At 33.9% G+C, this 9,373-nt stretch overlaps 1 long non-coding RNA gene across 1 annotated transcript; it reads left to right on the forward strand.

Annotated features, from left to right (window-relative positions):
* The first annotated feature begins 8,292 nt into the window (after positions 1 to 8,292).
* LOC125217878 lies at positions 8,293 to 8,912 on the forward strand. The gene is made up of 2 exons (XR_007175829.1): positions 8,293 to 8,530; positions 8,636 to 8,912. It is a non-coding gene; the product is annotated as an uncharacterized LOC125217878 (long non-coding RNA).
* Positions 8,913 to 9,373: the final 461 nt, after the last annotated feature.

The raw sequence follows: 9,373 nt of genomic DNA on the forward strand, positions 1-9,373 counted from the left end.
TTCTCATCCTACTATTTTTTACTATGAATTTTTTTGAAACGTTTTCGTAGAAGTTAATTCACGATATATGAATATTCGTAGAAGTTAGTTATTGCAGTCAACAAATGCTTACTGTAAAATAATACTAGCTCCCTCCGTCTAAGGGTGGGAATTCGAGTACCCTTGGATACCCAACCCAAGAAAACCGGGTACCAAACCCGAAAAATAGTTTAAAGTGCACACCCGATACCCGGCCCCATAGGTTTTTACTATATAGGAGTATTATTCAATGTGAAAGCCATATTCAATCTTTTTCACTATGGAAAATGGAGGATGATGAGGCAATTGCATAACGTGATTAGAGAGTTAAAACTGTCCAACTCAACCTACTGTTAGCTCATTGATTAATTTGTCTGGTTATTTCGAGCCACATTCACCTACTTTCCATCTAAAAAAAAGGGACTCTTAAAGTCGCACGGTAAAAGGTTTCCAATTTCACTAAAATATAGTTGAATCGTTCAATATCACGTCTTCACCCCCACTCAATTTTCTATCCATTCTCATGTCTTCGATACAAATTACAAACGTTTAAATTTATGAGTCACAAAAATTTAAATTTAAAATAAAATCAAATGACAAGTTATTAGAGTATTGGATTGGGCTCTGCTATCAGAAGGGCCCAATGTTTAAAACTAAGGCCCATTGTAAAGAGATGCTTCTCTAGAATCACTTACGTAATAAATTTTATACTGTAAAATAATTTTATAAATTCATAAAAATATTATTTTATGAAATCTAAAATCATAAATATTTAAAATAAAAAATAATTATTAAAAAATATAAAATTAAACAAAGAAAAAAAAAACACATATACCGAATGAGAAACAATATTATTATTTCAAGTTCTAAAATCGCAAATTTATACAATAACAATTTATTGTACCAATAAAACTCATATAACCAAATAAGTTTATAAACCAAAAATTGCCACAAATCACATACTCCCTACGTCCAAGATAAGTGACTTGTATTCCGTTTTGGGGTGTCCCACTATAAGTGACCTATTTCCATTTTTAGCAAAAAGTCATCTCTCTTATTTTATTTTCCACCTACTTTATTCTCTCTTCTCTCCTCTACTTTTCCCTCTCTCATACTTTACTCTCTCCACTTTAACTTATTTAAATACCATTCCTTAAATCCTGTGCCCAAAAGAAGTAGGTCACTTATCTTGGGACAGATGGAGTATCATTTAAATCACTTTTAGATCTATACTACAAAAGATCAATCACAAACACATGTCAATAAAAATAATGTATAAATATATATTAGAAGATAGTGAGAGGACGGGATTTTGCACGCGTGTCGTAGGCGCGTGTCCCTTCCTATTCAACAAGATTTATAAGTTCCCACTTTCCAAAATACTATTAATTAGTATATGGTAAGTTAGGGTGTCGAACCCACGAGGAACGGTAGCATCCGTTATGTATTTCCACACTTAGAAAGGTTTTGGCGATGCCGCCACGCTTTAAATTGGGGGTGGGAACTGAACTACGAAATATAAATAAAACTTAAGCTAAGATTGAGAACTAAACATGCAAATAAAATACAATAAGAAGAAAGCAATTAAACTGAAACGCAGACTGGGCAAGTTGGTAAACTGGGCAACTTAGCAGTGACGAAAATAAGAACATTTCGGAAATGAAAACAAAGCAGCAACTAGCACGAATTTTACTAAGTTCAGAAGCAAAAGGAACTAAGTTAAAAGCTAAGGAAGATAAACTAAGTGTTAGCTACTAAAGAAATCTAGAAACTAGAATTGTGACATGTTCAAAAGGTGAACTTTAAATTCCTAACTAATGTGACTAAAAGCTGAAATGAAAAGGAGGAAAGAGAGTTATAAATCTGATCCTAAAAGACATATTAGATGGGAGAGCTAAAAGGTAAAAGGTGATGGTACTTGTGTTCCCTTAAGGCTATTGTCCAATGGTTAAAACTAGTGGGTAAAAGTTTCTAACTAATGGATCTTTATCTAAACTTGTAAAAGGTGATTTCTCTTCTACTCCTACACTAAAAGGCACGAAATTATGGAGGAGAAAGAGAGTAGATGGCTGCTACATGATTGAAAATACTAGAGAAACACAAAATCATCAAGTAAACTACCTAATTATGCATTGAAAACACCAAACTAAAAGCTGAAACTTAAAGCACTTAAACATGATGAAATAAGCTTCAAGAACACTTAAACATGGTGAAAATAAAATGCTTGAGAAACTGATTTTAAAAGCTTGAAAGGAATTTTAACTAAACAAGAGCATAACCAACACTAGAACTAAACAACAAGCTAAACCGGAAATCAAACAAGAACTAAACTTTAAATCACATTAAATACACAAACACTTAGAGCAATTACTACTTGAAATAAGATTTTAAAACAAGAACAACAACAATAACTAAGAGTGAGATTGATGCAAAAGAGCTTCAAAAGTTAAGGACAAACAACTAGAGAAATTAAACACTACTACTAAATTACTACTACTTCAACCCATGGTGAACAATGATCTTGGCAGCCTTGAAGTTGAAATCTCTCTTCTTAAGAAAGAGAGAAAAGTTTCCTAGAGAGAGAAAGCTAAAACTAAACTAAAGAGTGATAAAGTGGAATGTCTTGGTAGTTAGTTCCAAACTTAGTTAAGTATATTTTTACATATCTCTCATTTAACAAAAGATATTTCCACTTTCTCATGCCTTAGACGGAGGTGGACACGTGTTGCAAAAGGAAGCAGTCTTGTAATGTGCTCAAGTGGCTTCATGCATTTTCCCGTCGGGTCTAGCTTGGCCAAGCTGACAGCTTGAGTTTGCCCTTTTTCTGATTTTCTTCAAATTCTTGCACTTTTTGCCTCCTTTTTGCATCACTCCACTACAAATGCCTTTCTACAATGCCTCTGATCCATAAGCTCAATTCCCTGCCAAAATAGCATCTTATCATGCAAATATTCAACTAATAAGTGCGAAAAGTGATCAAATCCGAGTGACGAAAACTAGCCTATCAAACCTCCTCACACTTGGATCATACTTGTCCCAAGTATGTGGCTGGACTTTTCACTCAATTGCTAGTTTAAGTCACTCTCCTCTTCTTTTTCTTTTTCTGCTTCCATCTACCTTCCCACATTCTCCTTGCCATTTTCTCTTTGTTTTGTTTCCTTCCTCTTTTTCCTTCTTTTTCTGTTTTCTGTTTCTTCTTTTTCTTTTGCTGTTTCTTTTTCTTCTCTTCTCTTTTTTTTTTCTTTTTCTTCTCTTTCTTCTTTTTCTTTTCTTTTGCTGTTTCTTTTTTCTTCTCTTCATTTGAAAGGTAGGGTTTTTGCACGTGTGTCGTAGGCGCGTGTCCCTTCCTATTCAACAAGATTTATAAGTTCCCACTTTCCAAAATACTATTAGTTAGCATATGGTAAGTTAGGGTGTCGAACCCACGAGGAACGGTAGCATCCGTTATGTATTTCCACACTTAAGAAGGGTTTTGGCGATGCCGCCACGCTTTAAATTGGGGTGGGAACTGAACTACGAAATATAATAACACTTAAGCTAAGATTGGGAACTAAACATGCAAATAAAATACAATAAGAAGAAAGCAATTAAACTGGAACGCAGACTGGGCAAGTTGGTAAACTGGGCAACTTAGCAGTGGCGAAAATAAGAACATTTCGGAAATGAAAAGAGAGCAGCAACTTGCATGAGCATCCTAAGTTTAGAAAGCAAAAGGAACTAAGTTAAAAGATAAAGGAAAATAAACCAAGTGTTAGCTCCTAAAAGAAAGCTAGGAAACTAGGATAGCGACCCTTAAAAGTGGCTAGATTAATTTAATCCTAAAAGCTAAACTAAATAAGATGTAAAATAGAGGTGGAGTGCAGAAATTAACTAAGCTAAATGGGCTGCAAAAAGTGAAAAGAAAGCATGTCCTTGTTGTCTCCTAAACCCTATTACCCAAGGTGTAAAACCATTGGATAAAAGATTACAACTAATGGTTCTTTCACTTACTTCTAAAAGCTGATTTTAACTACTAATCCTACACTAAAGGCACATAAATTAAGGTGGAAAGAGAGTAGATGGCTGCTACATAATTAAAAATGCAAGAGAAACACAAGATCAACAAGTAAACTACCTAAACATGCATTGAAAACACCAAATGAAAAGCTGAAATTTAAAGCACTTAAACATGATGAAAGAAGCTTAAAAAACAACAACAATGGAGGATGAATAACAAGACAAGAAATTAAGCAACAAACATTAAACTTAAAAACATGCAAAACTAGTTAATCTAGGTGATATAAACTCAACAAGAACACAAGAACTAAGAGTAAATGCTTTAACACTAGAGAAATAAATACACCAATTAAAGCTTTTAAAGATCAGCCTCCAACAACCATTAACTAGAGAGTTAAGATGTTGGAAATAAGTTTCAACACAAGTGCTACAAAGAGACTAAAGCATTAAAGAAACTAGAATCTACTACAAGCTTCAACCCATGATGGACAAGAGATCTTGGCAGCCTTGAACTTGAAATCTCTCTTCTTAAGGAAGAGAGAAAGTTTCCTAGAGAGAGAATGTTAACTAAACTAAACTAAACTAAAGAGTGATAGATGGTGAGTGTCTTGGGGAAAAACACAGTTAAGTATTTTGTTACATTTTTCCAATAAAATTTATTTCCCCTTTCTCATGCCCTAGGGACGGATATGGACACGTGTAGCAACAAGGAAGCAGTCTTGTAATTGTGCTCAAGTGGCTCCATGCAGTTTTCCCATCGGGTCTAGCTTGGCCAAGCTGACAGCTTGGGCAGTTTGCCATTTTTCTGATTTTCTTCAAATTCTTGCACTTTTTGCCTCCTTTTTGCATCACTCCACAACAAATGCCTTTCTACAATGCCTCTGAACCATATGCTCAATTCCCTGCCAAAATAGCATCTTCTCATGCAAATATTCAACTTATAAGTTCGAAAAGTGATCAAATCCGAGTGATGAAAACTAGCCTATCAAACCTCCTCACACTTGGATCATACTTGTCCCAAGTATGTGGTTGGACTTTTCACTCAATTGCTAGTTTAAGTCACTCCCCTCTACTTTCTACACACACACGCTAACTTAAACACACACAAAATATAAAGACATTTACAAGACACAAACACACACAACAACTCAAGATACACACGAAAGACATACCAAGCAAGTTGTACGAAAAGCATAATGATACCCCAAGAATCAAGCTCAAAACAGATTTTTAAAACATAATTTTTTAAAATATAATTTTCTTCATCGAACAATGTGGTTCCAACCGTCGGTCTCATCAAGATAGCTAAGCACATACCACAAGCAAAAGATTCACTCCCTGACCCTCTCAAAATGTAAGGACAATTCTCTCATTAATAATAATGAAAATGCAATCAAGGAGATATCACTTTATCACATGTAGCTCAAGAGGGTCTTTTACGGGATGTAATGGGGCTTGGGACCATTTAATATTGTCGGTTAGATCCTAGGGGTCCTAAGCTATTGAGTGTAGTACAACAAAAACTTGTGTTTATTCTCCAAAGGGATACTTAGAAACTCCAAACACAATCACCCACGATCAAACCAAAACTAGAGAAGCACTTTATTTTCTTCTTTGTCTTCTTTTTTTTTTTTTTTTTTTTTTTTCATCTTTTTTCTTCCCTTTTTTTTTCTTTTCATAACAGCCACTGTTTTTTTCTTTTTTTTGGTGGGGGGAGGCAGATTTATTTGGATATTCACAAATGCTATCTCTTTTCCAAAAGTTGGTGATCATGTAGAAGCAACTAAGAACATTTATTTTGCACAAGAAGGAAACCATTTTCTAACTTAGAAAGAAATGTAGGCTCAAGGTTTCAAAGTGGCAACTAGGGGTAGCTCTTTTTGGTTGATGTAATCACAAAGAATAAGGCTCAATTTGGCTTTTCCTAGTGCCCTCTATCTATGCCATAGTGACCAAGCGATATCAACAATCATGCAAGACAATGTCATTTCACGCTCGAAACACATGTAGAAAGTGTTCTACTTTTTTGGCTTTGAACCTTACCATTTATGGGCTTTTATGCAAGTGGTAGTGCTTCACATTTCCATCGTACTCAACTTCATTCAATCAAAACCACAAGTTCTTGAAGTAAATTTTTCAAAACAAAGCAAGTCATTTTTTTTTTTTACAATTCAACAAGTATTTTTTTTTTTGCTACGATTCAATAGGGGGATCATTACCAAATCATGCATCAAGGCTTGGGAAAAAGATAAAACACGACACTTTACAAAAACGGCACAATACAACACGACCAAACAACAAAACGAACCCCCTCCAAACACTTGGACCTTGCTTGCCCTCAAGCAAGTTTGGTTGAAATGTTGGAAAAAGAAACAAATCACATAAAACTTCGAAAACCAAGAACGACACACAAGAATCCCACCTCCTCACACTTGGGCATTGCTTGCTCGAGAGCAAGTAGACCAAGTGTTTAGAGAGAGATTATTAACAACACATAACAATCACGAAGACCGGCAAGGCCACAAAGCATTACATGAAAAAAATTATACATTTGACACTTCACAATATGAGAACAAACTTTTTTTCTCAGACATTTGACTAGAAAATTAAAAAACTAAATGCATCAGATGGAAGTATCATCGTTCAACATTTATTACAGGGCATTCACCAAATAGATGCTATCTTACAACATATTTATCACAAGACTATATTGTTACATTAAAGAAATGTGTAACAGAAAAATTAAACCAGAATAGGTGACAAAGACTGAAAGTAAACAACAGCTTACGAAGTTGAGTTCATAAGGTGTACTACTCTTTGATGATCAACCATTAAATTAAAAGAAAAATCTCTTTATATATCCCAAAGTTAATAGTTAGTGGGTAAGTAACAATGAATGTCAGTAGTGGATAGTTAATCTTTATTATAGTAAGTATATTAGAAAATTTTTTCTATATTATTAATGGCATTCATATTATTATTCCTAAAACTCTCCTTTTATATATTTATATATACAAGAAAATAATTATAAAGAAAAATTATGTACTAGTACATGTTAAATTTGTTTTAAACGTTCTGGTTTGAAATATGTCACAGTGGACAAAAATTTGCCCCCAACTCCATTATTCAAGAGCCATGCATTTATTGTTTATTTATTTTTTCAACCACAATAGAGACCAATATTTTGTCTTTTCCTATAGTATGTTATGAATGAAATCATACATCGAGCCAAAGATATTCAGGAATAGTTATCTTCGCTATCTTTAAGAACTACTACTACTCCCTCCGTCCCGCTTAAGATGACACGTTTTCCTTTTTAGTCTGTCCCAACTAAGATAACACATTTTCTTTTTTGAAAACTTTCTCTCTCCAATTAATATACCCAACCACTTTTTCTCACCCCTATTAAAATATCAATCTTTCTTTCTCTCTCTATTTTAATACTTACACCCACCTTTTCTCTCTCCAATTAAACACTTTAACCAATAACTCCTAAAACCCCGTGCCGGCCAAGAAATGTGTCATCTTAGCCGGGACAGAGGGAGTATTATTAGTGTTATTTGATTTGTTGCCTAATTTAGAGTGTTCTATGATTTGATATTATTTATTGTTTGATTTGTTTGCTATTTTGCTAATTAATGATTTATGTTTATTTAATTGTCATGAGGGATGATTGTAATGATCTATAAATCAAAGGAGAATTATTTAAATCTCAATTCTCTAACCCGGTGACATTTCTTTTCTCTTTTTGCTATCATCGTTTCGACAATTCCATCTCCCTTTACCTCAAATTTTTGGAGTTTTAACTTTGAACTTAAAGCTTTTCTTAAGGATCGGGGATAAGGAAAGCTTCTGAGTGCTTTCAAACTCCAGAGATTTACTTATATTACTTTTTCACGAAAAATAGTGTCATTTTCATTTTTTATCTATTTTTCTTTCTTTTTCATTTTTTTATGGATAGAGGAATATTATTTCTATAATAAATTTTCATTCAAATACTATGTCACCCTATATAAACAAATTAAATGAACATGCATGGAAATTTTCAGTTATTATTATTCTTAGTACAATTAATGTCGCTTTGATCCAACGCAGTCTTCGTTTAACTAATAGACGACCCCAAAGTCTTCATCCCTATCAATATAGTTAACCGACCAATGAATCACCCGTCACACTACTTTCAACCAGTTGGAATCCACACAAGAATAAAATTAATACAGTATATAATTGTGGATTTACTTTTCGAACGAGTAAAATAAGATCTTGAGTTCCTAGCATCAAGACAAAAACAAATTCTTGATTCTCAATTACAAAAGTAGAACTCTTAATTATAAAATTTCTTCAACTTGCACATATATATAAGCATGGTTGCTAGTAATAACTTCAGCTTGCATATATAAACATTAGATTTTGTACAAATCCAAAAAAATGGTTCAAACAAGAATTGAAATTAAGGCTCTTTTATTATTGATGGTTCTTCTAATTTCCTCACAAGTTGCAGATGCTCGAGTTTCATGTAAGCACTTTCTTTCTTTCTTTCGAAATTTCTCAGCTCATTCAAACATGTGTGTAGTGTGTCTTTTTGAGTACTTGATCATTCATTAATGAGATATGATTTCAGATAAAGAAGGTGAGAAGATGATGAGAAGCTATGCACGTTATCGGTGCCCCCATGGATGTTGTAATATTGGTGCTGTTGCGGATGCTGATTCCGGTGCTCCTCGTACAGCCGTAGCAGCCGGGCCTCCCCCATATTGTCGCTGCTGCCTGTAACCCAACAATAGCCCTAGATGAGTTATGTAAAATTAAGGTGTTAAAATAAATAACTCCATAAAGGAAAGGAAAGGAAAGTAAAGTTTCAATTTACTTGAAATTAATGAGCTGTTGTCTGATTTTGATATGGCTTATCTGTAAATTGAATGAGTTGGACTAATTAACCGATTTTTTTCTTGTTAAACATCCTTTTACTTTGATTATTACATTTATTGATTACTTAAAATTTAAATAATCAAAAGGCACAAAATTTGGGCCTTAAATATCATCCTCGTTTAAGTTTTAGCCCATTTATGTATGGGCCTCAAATAAGAATTCTTAATAGCTTATGAGAATGTAAAATTCCATTGTCATCCATTCAAATTCAAGAATGAAAAGTTACATCTTCTTTCCAAATGAATAGTGTTTAAGTGAAAAGGCAAACATTTCATGATAGTAGTAGCTTTTACTAAAAAAGCAATAGGGTGGTGGGATGGGTTGCCTATTTTGGTGCCCAAATGGATGTTGTGGTGTTGTTGGTGCAGCCGTATTAGTCAGACGGCCCTCGGCCTTGATCCCCGACACTCCCTCACATTGTCGATGCTGC

This window comes from Salvia hispanica, chromosome 4 (assembly GCF_023119035.1).
Source record: "Salvia hispanica cultivar TCC Black 2014 chromosome 4, UniMelb_Shisp_WGS_1.0, whole genome shotgun sequence".
NCBI lineage: Eukaryota > Viridiplantae > Streptophyta > Magnoliopsida > Lamiales > Lamiaceae > Salvia > Salvia hispanica.